Here is a 21,180-nt window from a genome sequence, read left to right as displayed (position 1 = left end):
TTGAAATCTTTACTTAATGTATGCTAAACTGATCTTCTGTATATAAAGAGAATCGAAAATGTATCTTGATGTGAATGGAAGGGGAGAGGGAGTGGGAAAGGGGAGGGTTGTGGGTGGGAGGGACGTTATGGGGGGGAAGCCATTGTAATCCATAAGCTGTACTTTGGAAATTTATATTCATTAAATAAAAGTTAAAAAAAATAAAAAAAAGCTTACTTAATTTACTTAAAAATTAATGAGTAAAAAATATCCAGGGATAAAAATCTACTTAGGAATTAAAGCACTGTTTTTGAGTGCCCACAATTAATCATTTTTATGTTTTTTTGGCTAATACAATAAACACTTCTATTCAAGAATTTCTGGACTAACACTTTAACAAATTTCAATTAGAGCCAACTTTGTTCTTCAACGAATTCTGTATTATATATATGCATTTATGGAAATTTTATCTAACTATAACTTTATCTATATCTCTGAATATGTTTTATAGATGAGAAAGTTGAAGCCCTATAATTTTAATTGGTTTTTCTAAGAAAAGTTCCAGAATTCAAAATCCACTTCTTGAGGCTTTTGACATTTTCCATTTAGCTTAATATGGTTTTATTCCACTCATGAGAGAAAAGTGGTCTTTAGGCTATCTAGCCTTTGTAATGTCAGACTTAATTTCCCCCAAATAATTAAAAATTGCATTTATAATAGAAAAAATAAGAATGCTTCAACAGGTATTTACTGAATGTTTTCAGGATCTTCTTATGTTATTGTAATACTTATGGAGTGGTAGGATTACATATTTCTTACTTATGCTATGGAATTATCTCTGTCCGTAGGGTTGTGATCAGGCTGAACATCCATTTACACAAACTGTAGGAACTAGAAGCTAAAGAGAAGCAGTATGTGTCAGGTTGTATTCTATAAAGCCACTTAAATTTATGGACTGTATTAAAGATATTTATCTATATAAAATAATTTATCCTATGAAAACAAAGCAATATTTCTACTTTGCTAAGAACACATGATTGGTTCTAATGAATGTTAATTTTTATATTTTAATATTTCCATATTAATCATTTATGAAGAGTTATTTATTTTATTTAGGAATGCTATTAGGGTTACTTGTTAACAATTGATTATTTATAGGAGAAATATAAATAAATCAATATTATGAAAGTGATAATCAAATTTATACAGAAAGAATTTTCTGTGTATTGCCTAATTTATGCTTATTCTTTCATGATAGTTAACAAAAAGAGCTTTCAATGCCTAGTAATGTTTCATGGATATTTCAATGTCAATTATATATTTAAACTATCCAAATCTAACATCTGCATTTAATTTTAAATACGATTTTAGATCATTAGTGAAATATCCATCAATGACTCTAATTATATAACTGGAGTGACCATTCTGGGATAACTGCTGCATATAGATTTTCTAAATGTATTAGCTCTGTAGTCCTCATTTTCGAATCATTAGCAGAGATTTAATAAGTGTTATTTTTGAATGGCTGACCTGTGGCTCTGATCCACTTACGGCTAGGTTTAACAGATACAGTGAATATGAATATACAATTTGCAGTCAGGATTGAATTTTAGATAAACCATTAGTGTGTGTGTGTGTGTGTGTGTGTGTGTAGACAGACAGCAGATATTTAAAAATATATTTTTAATATGTGTCCCTATATTTCATCTGGCAACTTAGTTATATAAGTTCCTCTTTATGCTTGTAGACTAAAACGTGTAGTTGGTTACATTAGACAATGTGCATGATGACTTCTGTTGTGCAACTGGAAGCAATTGTTTCCTATGGGCAATGTCATCATTGGGTACTCAGAAAAATACATTGCATGGAAAGGTCATTTTCCAACTCTCTTATGATTAAAGAAACAAGAACCACAGCAGTTGGTTTGTGATTAGGTAAATGACTTGGTAGGGATGAGAACTTCTGTGACTCCAGCCTGGTTTTATAGCACAGGCGTGCTCTGCCTTGGATGCCCATCTCCTATGCTGTGACTGGCATCCAGAAGCCATCTCAGACACCACTACGAAGAAAGGTTCTGAAGGCCTCCAGGGGCACAAAAGAGAGAATGGTTTCAGAGGCAGTGGCCAGGACTCCCCACAGGGTGCCATGACTAAGGACATGAGTTATTGGAAAAGTTTTGTTTTTTTAAAAGAAAATGCAAACACTAGACTTTGGTGATTTATGAAGTTAAGTGATTACAAATTCTTGCAGAGCGTATATTCCAGTCACTGATTCTTTTTTCTTTGTGGACACTTCATTCTAATTTTATTTTTTGTTTTATCTTTTTTATTATTTTAAATTTTAATTAGTTTTTAATAGATTCAATGTGTTTTGTAAATACAAGTCTACAAACATAATGAAATTCTCTTCCTCCATCCCTCCTCCTACTCCCTTTCTCTCTTCTGTCAGAATGGGGTGGTATCTCATTGTGGTTGTGATTTGCATTTCCCTGATGGCTACTAACGTTGAGCATTTTTTCATATGTTTGTTGGCCATTTCTATTTCTTCTTTGGATAACTGTCAAGTCTTTGACCATTTCTCAGCTTGATTGGTTGCTTTTTGTTGTTGAGTTTTTAAGTTGCTGATGTATTCAGGATATTAATCCTTTGTCACATAGGTGGTTTGCAAGTATCTTTTCCTATTCTGTGCAATGTCTCTTCGCTCTATTGATTGTTTCCTTTTCTGTGCAAAAGCTTCTGAGTTTGATATAGTCCCATTTATTACTTTTGTTTTTGTTGCTCATGCTTCCAGGGTCCTGTTCAAACATTGTCCTCTAACCCAATGTCTGGGAGTGATTCCCCTACATTTTCTTCCAGCCACTTTATAGTCTCGGGTCTTAAATTTAGGTCTTTGATCCATTTTGAGTTGATTTTTTGTATATGGTTAGAGGTATGGGTTTCATTCTTCTACATATATACATCCAGTCTTTAAAAAAGGTTTTATTTATTTATTTGAGAGGTAGAGTTACAGATAGAGAGAAAGGTATTCCATCCATTGGTTCATTCCGAAATGGCTGCAATTGCCAGAGCTGAGCTGATCCAAACCTAGGAGCCAGGAGCTTTTTCTACATCTCCTGCATGGCACAGGGAACCCAGGCACTTGGGCCATCTTCCTCTGCTTTCTCAGGCCACAAGCAGAGAGCTGGATTGGAAGAGGAGCAGCCAGTATCAGTACCAGTGCCAATATGCGATGCTGTAACCACAGCAGAGGCTTGGCTTAATACACACAGTGTCAGCTCTCTTATGCATTCAGTTTTGCTAGCACCATTTGATGAATACAGTATTCTTACTCCATTGTATGGTCTGAGCACTTTTGTCAGAATCAGTTGGCTATGTGTGTGTGGATTAACTTCTGTGCTCTCTATTCTGTTCCGTTGATCTGTACATCAGTTTTTATGCCAGTACCATGATGTCTTAATTACTGAAGCTTTGTAATCTACTTTGAAGGCAGGTATTGTGCTGCCTCCAACTTGATATTTATTATTCATGATTGCTTTGGCTGTTCTGGGTCTTTTGTGATTCCATCTGAATTTTAGGATCAGTCACTGATGTTTGAGATAAAGCACATTTGAACCCTTAAAAGAAGAGCCCTTTTTCTTTTTTTAATAGAATTTCTCAACCTCAATAGTAATGACATATTTGGGGTTAGGTAATTCTTTGGTTTTTATTTTAGGAAAGAGTTGAATACTTTCTGTGCATTGTAAGCTATTTAAAGCAAACTTGGACTATACAAACTAGGTATCAGTAGTATCTCCCCAGTCACAATATGACAGTAAAAAATATAGTCAGACATTGTCAACTACCCATGGGATGTTAAAATATTCATAGGTGATGGGATGAGCTTTGGCTTGTTGGTAAGCTGCCACTTGGGATGCACACATCCCATACTAGAGTACCTACTCCATCTCTATTCTAGAATCCTGCTGTTGCACATCTTGGAAGACAGCAGTGATTACTTAAGTAGTTGAGTCCCTGTTACCCATGCGGGAGTCTTAGATTGAGTTCCAGGATCCTGGATTTGTTGTAGCTCATTTCTGGCTAATGTGAGAGCATTAGGCAAGTATAATAGCATATAAAAGATCTCTTCCCATCTTTCTCTGTCTCTCTGTTCTGTTTCTCTGCCTTTTAGATTTAAAAAAAAATCCCTCCTGATGACTATTGCTGTGGGTGGGTGAGTAGAGGCTAATCTTGACAACTGTTAGTGGATTTCTTCCTTTAGTTTCTGTAGCCTTAGTCTGCTTAAGTGGAAACAAATACACCCAGTAGTTTTTTACAGAAGTCTGACAAATGTTTTTTGCTTTTATCTTTTATTAACACACCTTAATAAATCTAGGAAGCAAAGTCAAGTTATTATGTACAGCCTGTTTTGAAAGCAGATAAACAATCTAATATTAACTCTTATGACCAAAGAGAAAACAGTATGCCAAGATGAAAAAAAATAAATCTTTTAAATGTAAGCAAATAACTCTCCTAAAACAATTTTGTATTCAGCAGTTGAAAGAAAATGAGGTTGAATGCTTAATTCCAATCTGGAACGATATTTAATTATAGATGCATGTTTTCCTGAAAATTAGTTTTTTTCTGTAATAGGTTTTATTTATTGTTTACTTGTACTATTGCTTGGTTTAGAAACTAGTTTAACTTTACAGATGGTTTTTCTCTTGGTTATTTTATATAGGAATGTCTTAAAGCAAAACACAAACAAGTTTTAAATACTCTCATTTTCTTTTTTGTAAACTATTTATTTAGTTTTAATTTACTTGTCAAAGAGAGAGTGAGAGAATGAGAATCTTTCATCTGCTGGTTTGCTGTCCAAATTCCCACAACAGTCCCAGCTGGACCTGGCTGAAGCCAGGAGCCTAGAATTCTATCTGAGTCTCTCACATGGTTGGCAAGGGCCCAAACACTTGATCTATCATTGTAGAAGGAAACTACATTAGAAGTGGATTAGCCAGTATTCAAATTGACCCTCCAATATGGGATGTGGATGTCCCAAGTGGTGGCCTAACTCACTGTACTACAACACCTTCCCTGATAATTCCCTTTAATTTTTCTAATTTTTAAAGAAAATGTGTTTGTTTAAAAGGCAGAGAGGCAGAGAGAGTGAGAGATGAAAGGGAGAGGGAAAGAGAGAGATATCAATCTTGCATCCTCTGGTTCATTCCATAAATGGCCACAACAGCCAGGATTGGGCCAAGCTGAAGCTAGCTGTCAAGGGCTCCGTTGAGGTCTCCCATGTAGGGTGCAGGGGCCCTAGCACTTGGATTATCATCTGCTGCCTTCCCAGGCACAATAGTAGGAAACTGGTCAGAAGAAACAGAGCTGGGACTCAAACTAGCACACTGATATGAGCCCAGATAGTTTTCTTTTAAAAGCATTGATGACTCTATATTTGGCCAATTTAAAGGTCATTTTAAAAACTCTTTTGAGGATTAGAGATATCAATGAAAAGTGTATGTTCTGAGTACACTGTGCATGAATTATGTACTTGAACACATAAGAGTTTCTTTTTTGGAGGTATATATAGAAATACTTACTTTATACAGTACAACATTTTCTCAGTTCAGTTATCAGAAGTTACTAAAAGTCTGTTTTTAGTGATGTACTATTAGGGAAGCCAAGAATATAACAATGAAAATATAAATACAACTCTGCCCTTACCAAGTTGATGCAGTCACTTGTTTCAGAGTTTGCAGGTTACTTCTTATAGTAGCTTCATTTTACTTAAGCACACTACACGCTTGTGTTCCTGATCCTGTTACAATCATCATATTTTTGTCATTACAAATGTAAAGTTTTATAATTTATAATAAATAGCACTATGAAATTAAGTTGTGAATTGTTCCAAGTCTAATGATTCTGAAAGTTGCCATCTGATGGTGGATTTCAGAATAGAAGGGGGAAAAAGAGCCTTCCCCACGTTCTACCTAGAAAATCCTGTGGCTCTCAGCAGCAGGAGGCATAGGAAAATCCTTGACTTTCTTTTCTGATATCCACTTATTTATTCCATTTTTGCTGACTGTCAATTTTGTGAAAATAACATTCTAACCTAAAGGGAAAGAAATTAGGATGTAAGATGTATATTATAAATTGTCCCAATAATATACAAATGTGAAAAAGCAAACATTTTTGGAAACTTAGAATACAGCCATTTCTCTAGTTCTGGAGAAGAGGAATCGTTTTGCTTAGTTCCTTTTGCCCATTAAGAGTAGCTAATACTGAATTTGGTTTTCTAAAGATGCTTACCCTGTGAGATCCCCCTACCAATTTAATGCTAAGGAACCTTTTCGTTGTCAGTATTTGCTAGTTGACAACCCAAATTTTCTAACAAGATCTGTCTCTGTCTCCGTTTTTCAGTTTCAGTGAAAATGTACTTTTTTTTGTTAATAATAATAATATAAAGGATGAAACAAATTTCATGGCAATGTTACATCACAGTAATAGGGATACCATGGTATGACTTATGATACCATGGTAACATGTACTTGGTTTCATGACTATAATATTTCAAACAATGTTACAAATAATTGGTTACAGAGAATAACTGGAAACATCACAGGACATATTTTGTTTTGTGCAGACAGTGAGGCAAAGTATGTTATTATTCTTGCAGGAAACATCATCCCCAAAGCATATTAAACCAGTAAACATGTGTTGAAAGCTTCAGGGAAGAAATATATGCTACTCCAGTGACTATCTATTTTGATATTGCATATAAAAGCAATGCTAATTTTGCATTTCTCTTGTTACATAGTTAAATATCATTAACATTGAAATAAACTTATTTTTTATTATTTTCGTAGATCACAGTTCTCAGTGAGGTTGTAAAATTCATTGAAATCCATGTTGTTACAAATAGTAAATTTTCCCGATATACAATTTTTAAAAAAGACTCTTCAGCGAAGTTACTGAAGGACACAAGGAATTTCCACTTGATCTACCCAAATCCCATCATCGTGCTTGCCAATTCAACATGCTGCAAGAGTGAAGACACAAAATCTTCATCATGTAGCTAAGCCTCATTTCCCATCATGCTCCAGTCATATCTTAAAAGCCATATTCAGGTGTCCTGCTATTTTCAAGCAACAGGAATTTGGTGGTGAAAAATAAGGGATTAGAATTTGTAGGTGAACTATCAGCTATCAGTTCTTTTCAAATGCAACAATATTGTCAATTGGTTACTGAATCTTTCTGAGGCGTAACAACTTTTATCTTTCTTGCTTTAAGATATGCAAGGGCTGGACTTTGGCAAAGATTAAACCGCTGCTTGGGGCACCTACATCCAACATTAGAATGCCAAGGTTCCAGTTACTGCTCCAATCTCATTTCTAGCTTCCTGATAAAGCAAACCCTGTGGGGCAGCAAGTGATGGCTCACTCAAGTACTGGTGACCCTGACTTTCCAGTTCCCTGCTTTGGCTTTTCTTGGCAGTGACTGATGTGGGTGTTCGGGGATGTGAACAAGTCGATGGGAAATCTATGTCTATATCTATCTCTCAAAAAGTTAACATCACAATATTTGGAACTTTTTTTTAAAGATTTTTATTTACTTATTTGACAGGTAGAGTTACAGACAGAGAGAGAGAGAGACAGAGAGAGAGGTCTTCCTTCCGTTGGTTCACTCCCCCAGTGGCTGCCATGGCCGGCACTGCGCTGATCTAAAGCCAGGAGCCAGGTGCTTCCTCCTGGTCTGCCATGTGGGTGCAGGGACCAAGCACTTGGATCATCCTCCACTGTCCTCCTGGGCCACAGCAGAGAGCTGGAGTGGAAGAGGGGCAGCCAGGACTAGAACCCGGCACCCATATGGGATGCTGGCTCCACAGGCGGAGGATTAACCAAGTGAGCGACAGCGCCAGGCCCAATATTTGGAATTTTTATCCACTGCTTTTTTTTTCTTAAAGATTTATTTATATTTATTTGAAAGGAACTATTACTGAGAGAAAAATAGCAAGAGACATCAAAGAGAGATCTTCCATCTAGTGGTTCACTCCTCAAATGGCCACAACATCCAGGGCTTTGCCAGGTTGAAGCCAGGAGCCAGGAGCTTCTTCTGGGTCTTGCATGTGGGTGCCAGCAGGGTAAGCACTTGGGCCATCTTCCACTGCATGCCCAGGCTCATTTGCAGGGAGCTGGATTTGAAGTGGAGTGTGTGGGACACAATCAGCACCCATATGGGATGCTGGCATTGTAGGCAGCAGTTTTACTGACTACGCCACAATGCCAACCCCTCTCTACTTTTGCTTAACATTTTTGCAGTTATGAAGAACCAATAAAAGAGAAATTCAACACTACCACAGCTGCTGCACACAAATGTTTTCAAAAATGTATTCCCTTGATGCCGTAATAGCACTGCTGATCCTGAAACAGACCTCTTATGCCTCCATTAGTGATGCATTCTTTTTATAACATCATATTATAGAGAAAAATAAAATATTATAATTACTAAATTTAAAAGAATGAATTTATGATGCATAGATGATCAATGTATTCCTTCAGTTACCCTTCTGAAATAATTTTCTACTAGGCACTTCTTTGCATCAGCCATACTGGCCTATTTGCTATTCTTCAGGTACTCCAAGCCATATTATTTTGGACTTTTTCATTTCATCAGTACCCTTTGCATACGCACCCTTTTCCCTAATATCAGACTTTCACCCCTACATCATTCAGCTTTGATAAAATGGAACCTTCACAAACAGACCTGCCTGATCGCAATTTCATATTACTCTCATAACCTCATTGCTCTTTCTTCCTGCATGTTCTTTACATTTCATCATAATAGAAATCCCTACAGGACACATTCTGTATTTGCTTGTTTGTTTTTTAGCTGTTAGGTCTCCTCATTCACTCCACGTGCATTATAAACTCCAGGAATGTTATCTGCTTGGCCATTGCTTTTTTCCAGCACCTATAGTCTCAACAGGGGTTGGGATAAACAAGGCAACATACAATTATTTTTATTCATTAGTTTTTAAAATTTAGCATACTGTAATAAGATAGCCTTTATATGGATTAAACTGTGTTTAACATATTTTCCAAATTCTTGCAATAGTCTCAGATCAAAAACAAGTGTGCTGATATATATATATATATATAGTATCATCTGTGATATATCATCATACTGTGATATGATATGGACAGTATCTTTTTGAGCATCTATTATACATTATGTATACAAATATAGATTACTTTCTTATTATATATCACAAGAAAAATCTTCTATGAGTATAATCTATAATCATTTGGAAGTGTACATGCCTAAAAGATACCAACAAAATTTCCTAAATGCTACTGTATAACCATAAAAAATGTCAGCCATTTTATTTTGATAATCTCAACATCAATTTTCTAAGGTGGAATAGAGGTCTAAAAAGGGCACAGAGCAATTATATGTCTCATAGTCATTCCTTGAAAGTATTTTACAACTTCATATACTATTGAAAACAACTAAATAACATTTTTATTAAAAATCATAATTTTTTAAGGTCTGTACCAAGAAGATTGGTAGATACAGAATACTGTAGTGGACAAATGCTACTCTTGATTATCTACCTACAATGTTATTGCTTTGTAGGATGTATCACATGAGATGCTAGACTGAGCAGGCTTTGTGGCACAAGGAGTTAAGCCACCACTTAGGATCCCTGCATCCCATATCTGAGTGCCTGGAATCGGGAATCGGGTCCCATTTCTGATGTAGCTCCCTGTTGGTGTGCCTGGGAGGGAGCAGACAATAGTCCAGTTACTTGAATTCTTGCTGCCCATATGGGAGAACTGAATGGTGTTCCTGGCTCCTGGCTGCAGCCTGGCCCAACCATATTTGAGTAATGAACTAGAGGATGGAAGATTCTCTCTCTCTCTCTCTCACTCTCTCTCTCTCCCTCCTCCTCTCCCCCCCCTTTTCCTTCTTTCTTTCCTCCCTCCCCCACCTCCTTCTCTCTCTTTTCTTCTCCTTCTCCCTCTCTCTTCTTTTTCCTCTCCCTTTCCTTGCCTCCCTTCCTGTAAATCTGCTTTTCAAGGAAACAAATTAAAAAAAAAATTAAAAATATAACAGCATATAAATTTCTAGAATTCAGTGCAATTACTTAAGCTCAGACTTATAAAAGTTAGAACATCTATATTCAATTCCAGACTATCTTTTTCATTAATTTACTATCTATATTTTTGTAATTCATCCTCAAATTTATGCTTCAGGTTATACAATTGTTACATATATGCAATGATTGCAAACTATAACAAAGTCAAGGTACTTCTGAAAATATAATTATTTTTAACCTATTAATTGATTGTGAAATATTAGTAACTAATTTGGAAAATTTGTTCTGGTTGACCTTTTGAATGGTTTCTATGGTACACATATCTATTATTTAGATGGAATACGTTGCTGTAGCGTTCTTAAAGTATCTATTAAGAACAAAAGATTAACTTATTACCTTTTCTTTAATAAAGGTACATATTTGGTATTTTTATAAGAACTAATTTATTCATAAATCCTTTCAACTTTCTTATTTATGAAAAAGATGTTTAAAGGATTTTATTTTTGGTGTTGGTTTTGTAAAAGTTTCCTCTGTAAAATGTGTTTAATGTATTAGGAGCAGCTAAAAGTAATGATTATACTGTTTTCCAACGCCAAGAAAACAAACAATAATATTTTGAAACAAAAAGTAATTTATATCATGCAATAAAGAAATGGTAACAATAATTTAAATATGTTTCAGATAATAGACTTTGTGTTAAGGCTGAATGGAAGTCAAAGCATTTGGAAATACTTGCTGCCTTGACAATATATTTATTAGTCTATATACTCATGTATCATAATAAATTGTATACTTTAGTTTAAATTGTTATACTCCCAGAATAAATAAATATATGTTACTGTCTACAAAAATACATTCTTCAAGTCATATTTAAAGCAGATTTTACAATTGTTGAGTATCAAGTCATATTTCCTATTGCTTCACAATGCAGATTCACAGATGTTATCCCAAAGCAAAAATTGCCTCCTGAGCTTCATAAAATATCAGGTAAAATGCAGTCAGTGTCTTAGAATATTATATTTAAAGATAAATGAATATTTTTTCTATAAACTATTTCCAGTAACACTTGAGTCCAAAATCATCTCTATTAGCTAGTATAGTACTAGACGTCTATCAAAACTGGTTCTACATTCTACTCTGCAAGATATTGGCATTGGCAAAGACTTCTTGGAAAAGACCCCAGAAGCACAGGCAATCAAAGCCAAAATTGACAAATTGTATTACATACATCAGACTGAGAAATTTCTGTACTGCAAAAGAAACATTCAGCAAAATGAAGAGGCAACCAACAGAATGGGAGAAAATATTTGTAAACCATGCAACTAATAAAGGCTTAAACATCCAGAATCTATAAAAATTTCAAGAAACTCAACAACAACAAAACAAACAATCCAGTTAAGAAATAGGAAATAGACTTGAATAGGCATTTTTCTAGAGAAAAAATTCAAATGGCCAACAAATACTTGAGAAAATGTTCAGGATTACAAGCCATCAAGGAAATGCAAATCAAAACCACAATGAGGTTTCACCTCACTCCAGTTAGAATGGCCCACATACAGAAATCAATAAATGATAAATGCTGGCAAGGATGTTGGGGAAAAGGTACCTTAATCTACTACTGGTGAGAATTTAAACTAGTGACGTCACTGTGGAAGACAGTATGGCGATACCTCAGAAATCTGAATATAGACTTACTATATGACCCAGCCATCCCACTCCTGGGAATTTACCCAAACTGAAAGAAATCAGAATATGAAAGAGGTATCTGTGCCCCCTGTCCATTGCAGCACAATTCACAATAGCTAAGATATGGGATTAACCCAGGGGCCCATAAACTTTTGAGTAGAAATTATGGTACATATACCATAATGGAATACTACCCATCTATAAAAAAAATTGAAATTCTCTCTTTTCCAACGAGGTGGATGCAACTGGAAACATCATACACAGTGAAATGAGGCAGCTCCAGAAAGACAGATATCATTTTTTCTCTGATCCGAGGTAACTAATAGAGTACCTGAAATGTCATGTATGGGAGTGATAGAGACATTTTGAGATTTGATTTGTCTTCCATTAAGGAACAATTTTTTTTTTTTTTTGATTCTTCATACTGTTTGTTGAACTCTTTTTGCTTAGAGCAGGGTTAACTATACAATCATTAAGTAAACTGAAAGTAGATCTTTGTAAAAATTAGGAGTGGGTCTGTATATAAAGAGAATCAAAAATGAATCTTGATGTGAATGGAAGGGGAGAGGGAGTGGGAAAGGGGAGGGCTGCGGGTGGGAGGGACGTTATGGGGGGGAAGCCATTGTAATCCATAAGCTGTACTTTGGAAATTTATATTCATTAAATAAAAGTTAAAAAAAAATTAGGAGTGGGAAAGTGAGAGGGAGAGGGAGGAAGGGTTGGAGTGTGGGCGGGGGGGAGTCCGGGGGTGTAAATGCCACTATGTTCCTAAATCTGCATATAGGAAATATATGAAACTTGTATAACTTAAATAAATTTTTTGTAAAAACTTGTTCTAAAATATAAAGAAAATAGCACTCGCTTATACACAATTTTTTTCTTAAAAATGATCTAAGAACCACTTAATAATATTTGCCTTTCGTTTTTTTTTTTTATGGTGTTTGTATTTGTTCACTAACCAGATATTTTCTGGACAGAACAGTTAGAAATGAAGAAGCTATCAAAGAAATGCAACATGGAGTTCCAGTAGTTTTCAGAAACAAGGGAAAAAATATACGAATACAATTTTGACATAGACAATGTAAGTGACTATAAGAATTTAGGACAAAAATCTCACTGTGATCCCATGTTTGAGAACAAAGAGTTTTATTTTGCCCAATTTGAATTACACAAATATGCCGTGTGGCTTTATCTGTGCTTTTGTATAGATTTTTTTTTGTAGGGAAAAAGTTTAGTGCTATCAGAGACAATGGCAATGTTACCTCATAGGTTTTCTGAGCAGTTATTGTTGCATTCGCTCTTCCTCAGGAGAGTAATATAAGATTTAAAACACATTTGCTAGTAATGGGGTGATGAGTCACAGACACAGGCAGAAATGGAGTCAAGTTTACCAGATTACTCCAAGTGAGTTTACATTAAACACCATACTTTTATTACTATTTTTCTGTGGTTTGTTTTTTCTTATTTTGTAAAGTAGGTTATTTTCAGAAATGTGAAATAGAAAATTCACTCACATTTCTTCAGAAACATAGTAAAATAGCCTAAAACATTCTCCCTGGTGATGTTTCATTTAAAGTGGTTGTGTTTTTTTGTTTTTTTGTTTTTTTGTTTTTGCAAAATTTTATGCAAAATCAAACAGTATGTCTTTGAGTCTTTGATATGATTTGGAAATATTTGTTGTTAAAATATGTTTTCTTAAGAATTCAGATTTATGTAAGTAAATAACTGAACAGTTTTAAGCTTCTCTTTTATGGACACATACAGAGTGTGGGCAAGCACAACACTAGAATAGGTACCTTATGAAGGCAGGTTATACAAGTATGGACCAAGGAAAAGCTTATCACTACCTCTAAAAGTTTATCTTACTGCATATTCATCTGCAGTAAAAGTTCTGTCATATCTTGTTCCGTATTTGTGAAAGCGCTGAAACATCTTATTGCATAAGTAACTTTACCATCTTTATGATTCATAAAACATATATAACTTAACATCAGTATTTATGGTAGTGCTTCTCAAAGATATATCCCATATATCTACCCAGGGCAGGCATTAATACCTTGGGTGGAATAGCTTTTTGAGAATCTGCTTTGGTATTCTTTGGTGTATACCTAGAAGTGAGAAGTTTGGATCATATGTTAATTCCGTGTTTTTTTTTTTTTTTTAAGAAATCAGCATAATGTTTTCAACAGCAGTTTTATCACTTTGCATTCCCATCAACAGTGTATGAAGTCTCCAATTTCTCCATATCCTTGACAAACTTGTTGTTTTCTGTAGTTTTTTTTTTTTTTTTTTTTTTTTTTTAGAGATTTGTTTTATTTATTTGAAAGACAGAGTTACAGAGAGAGAGGTCATCTATCTACTGGTTCACTCCCCAGATGGCTGCAACAGCCGGAGCTGAGCTGATCTGAAGCCAGGAGCCATGAGCTTCTTCCAGGTCTCCCACATGGATGCAGGGACCCAAAGACTTGGGCCATCTTCTACTGCTTTCCCAGGCCATAGCAGAGAGCTGGATAGAAGAGAAGCAATGGGTACTAGAACCGGCATCCATATGGGATGCTGTCGCTTCAGGACAGGGCTTTAACCCACTGCGCCATAGCATCTTTGGCCCCTGAAGTTATTTTTTTTTAATAGCAGCAAAGCATTCTAATGGGTGTGAAATGATAATTTGCTGTAGTTTTGATTTCCATTTCTCTAATGATTAGTGATTTTGAACATCTTTTTATGTCTTTCCTGAACATTTGGAGAATGTCTATTCTAGACCTTTACTCCATTTTTTTAACCAGCTTGGGTTTTTTGTTGTTTTGTTGCTGCCATTGTAGAATTTAGGAGTTGTCTGCATGTTCTGGATTTTGATTGCTTAACAGATACATAATTCGTAAATTTTCTCCTATATTTAGATTAGATTTTTGCTCTTTTGGTATTTTCTCTGAATGTACATTTAAAAAAAAAAAAGGATCCATTTGTCTACTTTTGCTTTTATGCCTATACAATTGGTATGCTGTCTAAGAAACTATTGCCACAATCAATGTAGTAAAGCTTTTGTCATTTCTTTCTCAGAGTTTATGGTTTTAAGTAGTCAATTTAGGCTATACATCCATTTTTTACTTCTGTTTTGTATATTGTCTTGAGTAATGAACCAACGTTATTAGCTTGCATATGGATATCAACTTTTCCTAGCACCATTAAATGAAAATTCTCTCCTTTTCTATTGATTGGTTTCTTGTTGATGTTCAATCATTTAACCAAATAGGTGAGGGTTGACTCCTGTGCAATTTATCCTATTCCTTTAGTCCAAATGTCTGTCACTATGCCATTACTTCTCTGTTTTGCTTTCCATAACTCCTTAGTAGATTTTGAAATCAGAAAATGTAAATAACTCAGATTATTTTTATTGTCAGGTTTACTTTGTATTATCTGCGGTCCCTTGAGACCCCACATGAATTTTAGGATGGATTACACTGTTTCTCCAAAAAGCAAAAACATTGACATTTTACCACCGTTAAGCCTTCTGATCATGAACATGGGATGCCCTTCCCCATTTTTTAAAATTCATTCTCTAAGGTATATTTCCTGGCTTTCTTTCATAAAATCTAAACTATAGTAATAAAACATTCATAATTATTGTTTTGACCAAAATAAAGCAGTGTTTCACAAAAAATGTGTTTGTAGCAATAGTAATACATTTCTTTGTTTTGTTATTTATTTTTTAATATCTTGTGGTATTTGCCTTTAGTGTCCAGCTTATTTCACTCAACATGCTATCCTTTACTTTCATCATTTTATTATAAATGGTAGAATTTCATTATTTTTTATGTTGAATAATATTTCATGGTGATTGTGTATGTGTATGTGTGTGTATCACATTTTCTTTATCCATTCATCTAAGGATGAGCACCTTGATTAATTCCATATTTAGCTATCACATATTTTAGCTGTCTTGTTTTCTTTTTACAAGTCTTTCATTTCCATTGTTAAGTTCATCCATAAGTAACTTGTTTTTATGGTTTTATTGGAAATATAATTTTTATTACTTTTATTTTCAGACTGTTCATAATTACATACTTGATACTTGTGTGGTGAATTTGTTGAATACATTTATTAGCTATGCTTTCTTAGAAATCCTTAGTGTTTTCTATAAATAGGACCATGTCATCTTCAAACAGATAATTTTACTTCTTACTGTCCAATTTGGATACCTTTTATTTATTTTTCTTGCACAATCGCACTGACTACAACTTCTAGTTCCAGTGAATAGGAGTGGAAAACAGAAGTCCTCTCCTTATTCAAAATGTTAATGGGTCAGCTTTCAAGCTTTCTTTTATTTTTAATTTTTATCATTATAAAGAGAACAATTCTAAGAAGATAATAACACTTTCCATCCTTTCCCACTCCATCCTCCTCGTTCCTTTTTTTTCTTTACTTTTTGCAAAAACGTAATTTCAAACCACTATGTAATCACAGTCTTAATTAGCCATTAATCATAATAGTCAACAAATAAAAAGTAGGAAGACCACAGTTCCACAAGAGTGTAAACATGAGCTAAAAATAGCAATCATATCCCAAAGTGACCATTTCATTCCTATATACATTTTTTGTATTCTATATTAGCTGCCACATATCAGAGAGGCATGATGTTTGTCTTGTTGAGACTGTCTTATTTCACTAGCATAATGGTTTCAGTTGCATCCACTGTGTTGCAAAAGACAGGATTTCATTCTTTTTTTAGTGGCTGAGTAGTATTTCACATGTATGTACACCACATTTTCTTTATCCAGTCACCAGTTGATGGGCGTCTGGGTTGATTTCACCTTAACTATTGTGGATTGAGTTGCAGTAGGCATGGGAGTACAGATCACTCTTTCATAGGCTGATTTCATTTTGTTTGGGTAAATTCCCAGGAGTGGGATGACTGGGTCATGTGGTGAATCTATTTTCAGATTTCTGAGGCATTTCCATACTCTCTTCCACAATGGTTACACTAGTTTACATAGTGTATTGGGTATCTTTTCCCCACATTGCTTATCATGTTTGTTGTGGCCTTTTCACATATGTTTCCTATTATGTCAAGGTAGTTTCATTTTAGTCCCGATTCATTGCCTGTTTTATCAGGAAAAGATGCTGAATCTTGTCAGATCATTTTTGTGCAACAATTTCGATGATTACATATTTCTTATACTTTGTTATTGTAGTGTAATGTACTGGTTAGTTTTTGTAGGTTTGAGCCACTTACAATATCCAGAAATAAATCCCATGAGCTTGTGGTATATAATCCTTTGAATATGCCACTCACCTTGGTTCTCAAGTACTTTTTGAAGATTTTTACACTGGTATTCTTGAGGGATGTAGCTATGATATTAGGAAAATGTTCTCATTGTATGAGTTTTGGGAGTGTTCCCTTCTCATAAAATTTTGTATAAGCTTGGGAGGGAATGGTGTTAGTTCTTTAAGTGTTTTACAGAATTCACTGATAAAGCTGTAAAATATAGGGCATATTCTGACAGATTTTTAATTACTGTTTCAATCAAAGAAGTTACACTATGTTCACATTTCTGTATTTCATCTTGCTTATTCTTGGTTTGTTTCTGTGGAAATTAATCCATTTCATTTAGGTTATTAAATTTTTTGGAATATGATTGTTTATAACAGTCTCCTGCAATCCCTTTTAGTTCTGTAGAATTGGTTAAAAAAAGTCCTTATTTTCATTTATAATTTTAGTAATTTGTCATGTTTTTCTTGGTCCATTTAGCTAACCAATTTTGTTTATCTTTTCAAAAAGCTGCTTCTGGTTTTGTTGATTTTTCTCTAATTTTTTGTCTTTTACTTTTGGTCAGTCCTATGTTCATCATCTTCCCTATTCTTGTTTTAGGTTTATCTTGCTCTTTCTAGATCCATAAGTTATAAAGTTAGGTGATTGATGTGAGGTTTTTTTTGACTTTTTCTTTTTTAAATTAATATATGGAGAGAAAATTTCATATATTTCATACATACAATTCTAAGAATATAATGATACTGCCATCCCTCCTTCCTTTTCTTTTCTTTCCTTCTTTTATTTTAGTTTTTCCCAAAACATATTTTTAATTTATGCTATAATCATAGACTTAATTCTTACTAAATAAAGAGTTCAACAAATGGAAAGTGGGAGGATCACTGTTCCATAGGACTGTAGACAAGGGCTGTACACAGTAAGATGGCAATTTCACTCATATGCATTAAGGGTATTTTGTACCCTATATTAGCTGCTACAATCAGAGAAAACATATGACATTTGTCTTTTTCGATCTTGCTTTCTTGATTTTTTTAAATTTTAATTTTTTATTTTTAAAGATTTATTTATTTATTTGAAAGGCATAGTTACAGACAGGCAGAGGGGGAGAGGGGGAGAGAGAGAGAGATAGAGACTGAGACTTCCATCCTCTGGTTCACTCCCCAAATGGCCACAATAGCTGGAGCTGGGCCTATCTGAAGCAAGAAAACTTGAGGTTCTTCCAAGTCTCCCATGTGGTTTCAGGGGCCCAAGGACTTGGACCATCATCTACTGCTTTCTCAGGCCATAGCTAAGAGCTGGATGGGAAATGGAGCAGCCAGGACTTGAACTGGCGCCCATATGGGATGCTGACACTACAGGCAGTGGCTTTTGCCCACTACACCACAGCGCCTGCATACTTTCTTGATTTTAAATGTAAATATTTATAATCATGAATTTTCCTCATTATTATTCTGCTGTGTCTTATAAATTTTGATATTCTATATTTTAGTTTTTCTTTATCTCAAGGTATTTTTTAAGTTCCCTTGTTATTTCTTATTTGATCCATTGACAGGGTAGAAACATGTGCTTACTTTCCAAAAATTTGTGAATTTAATGCCTGTTCCATTGTTCTTGGTTAGAGTTATGTGTGATGTATTATGTTTTGTGGGCTCTCCCTTTCTGATATTTTTTTTTTTGACAGGCAGAGTGGATAGTGTGAGAGAGAGAGACAGAGAGAAAGGTCTTCCTTTTACCGTTGGTTCACCCTCCAATGGCCACCACGGCTGGCGCACTGCGGCCGGCGCATCACGCTGATCCGAAGGCAGGAGCCAGGTACTTATCCTGGTCTCCCATGGGGTGCAGGGCCCAAGGACTTGGGCCATCCTCCACTGCACTCCCTGGCCACAGCAGAGAGCTGGCCTGGAAGAGGGGCAATCGGGACAGAATTCGGCGATCGGACCAGGACTAGAACCCGGTGTGCCGGCGCCACAAGGCAGAGGATTAGCCTAGTGAGCCACGGCGCCGGCCCTGATATTTTCCATGCTTATCTCTTATTTTGTGTCTGTTTTTTTTTTTTCTGTTATTAAGAATGTCTATTGATGTCTCCAATAATTATTATAAGATTTCTTCTCTTGAATTTGATAAATGCTTCATACATATACTTGAATGTTAATGTGTGCATGTTAATATTCCTTGTTGCTTCTTAGCATATTGAATATTTTATTAATGTTTGATATTCTGGTTTCTCTCACATATTTATTTAAAATAGATTTTACCTGATATTTATATACTGTTATTCTCTGGTTACTATTTTATATGGAATATTTTTTCCCATCCTTTCACTTTCAATGTATTTTTGTCTTTGGATCTAAAGTTGAGTCTCTCATACATTGCGTACAGTAGAATCATGTTTTTAAATGCATCATTCCAATATCTACTTTTTGATTTCATAGTCTCATCCGTTTACATATAAAGTAAATGAGTTACTACAAGATGATACTATGGTCATTTTGTGATCTGTTTTTGCACATACCTTATAGCTTTTTGTATCCCTTAGTTCTTACATTATTCTTCTGCTTAATGTTGAGTTGAGGAACATTTCAGTTCTTTTATCTGTACTTTTTATATTTTCTGTAGCTATTTTCTTTGTGACTATCATGAGGATTATATTTAATCTCATAAAATATAATATTCTAATTTGAATTTATATTAGCTTCACATCTATTTCATATAAAAACTCTGCTCCTATAAAGATTCATCCTTACCCCTTTTAGAACTAGATATCTGAAAATTACACTGGTACTGCAAAACAGAAAATAATGTTTAAATACATTAATCTCCTACATTATATAATGAATAAAATGTGGAGATAACACACCTAGTTTACAAGAATACTAGCTTTTAGACTAAGAAAAAGTTTAAAGTAGCAGTCTGTTAAGTTATGTAGATGACAAAAACTGGAATCAATGCTGCAGTAGTCCTAGCTTTAAAAATTGATAATGCATTTACTTTACTGAGGTGTTTATCTCAAACGCTGTAATTGGATTAAGTCACCACCCTCCAAGTACCATTATGCTAGGACTGCACTGACTCTACTCCATAGCAAGGAATACCTGCATAAAAAAAAAAAAAAAAAAAAAAAAACAAAAAACACCTGATGCATGTTTCTATCTTTTAAAAGGTTTCATTCAATCATTGCTACATCTACATAAAGTAGCTAATCTTGTTTCTAGTTTATTGCTGAGCAGTTTGTGTAAACTAGTAAACAAGGAACAATGATGATTTTCAAATGTAAATTTCCAACTAAAGCAAAATTCTATGCCCTTCATGACTTTAATTCTCCCTTAGAAGAGTAACCCTTAACATGCTGAAGTAAGCATGGATTGTTAGCATGATTAATCTTATTAGCCCTGGGATTGTTAATTTGTTACCAGAATACTAAAAAAAAAAAAAAAAAAAAAAAAAAAAAAAATCAGAAAATCAAAGGATATCTGTAGGAATTGTGTTATAATTTTAAGCAAGAAGCTCTAGTGTAGAAGCCTTAATGACTATTGATAAAAATCTCCTAAAATGACACAAGAAAAAAAATCTAAAAATGCCATTTAAAATCTTAATTGAAAACTTAACTTTATACTGGGGCATCTATTATTAGACATTTTATTTGTAATAATATTGGGTTATTTTCTTACTGAGTTTACCATGCTACTAGTTTTTCTTTTTCTCTTTTTCTAAATTGATACCTAATTTCAAGATCTTTTTAATATGGCACCTACTGGCATTGAAGTTAAAATATATGCTTCTCTTCTCTTTCCACAAGTTTACCCTTGTGTTTCCATGAGATCATTGATTTTAAAATATACTGTGTAAGTCTTATTTCTTATCACAAGCAAATGCTATGTTCATGGAATTTCTTTATGAAATAGGTGAATTAAGAGTCACATTTGGGACTAAGACTATCTTCTCAGGAGCCGTCAGCTCACAGCTCACACTGTTTCTGAATTGTGTGTGCTTTTTCAAAGACTGTAGTTAAAACACTTAGGAGGAGGAGTAGGAAAACACAGTTATCACTAATGAAGCTCACTGTTGTTCTGTTCTTTTTAAGATTTATTTTAGTATTTACTTGAAAGGCGGAGGTACACACAGAGAGGAGAGGCAGAAAGAGAGAAAGAGAGAGAGAGGTCTTCCATCCACTGGTT

At 34.6% G+C, this 21,180-nt stretch overlaps 1 protein-coding gene across 1 annotated transcript in view; it reads left to right on the top strand.

Annotated features, from left to right (window-relative positions):
- Nucleotides 1-21,180, top strand: part of LOC100356485 (protocadherin-15) — a 1,660,811-nt gene that overhangs the window by 35,073 nt on the left and 1,604,558 nt on the right.

Source organism: Oryctolagus cuniculus, chromosome 15 (genome assembly GCF_964237555.1).
Source record: "Oryctolagus cuniculus chromosome 15, mOryCun1.1, whole genome shotgun sequence".
NCBI lineage: Eukaryota > Metazoa > Chordata > Mammalia > Lagomorpha > Leporidae > Oryctolagus > Oryctolagus cuniculus.
Note: the sequence above shows the minus strand (reverse complement) of the source record. Positions and strands in the feature narration are given on the sequence as shown.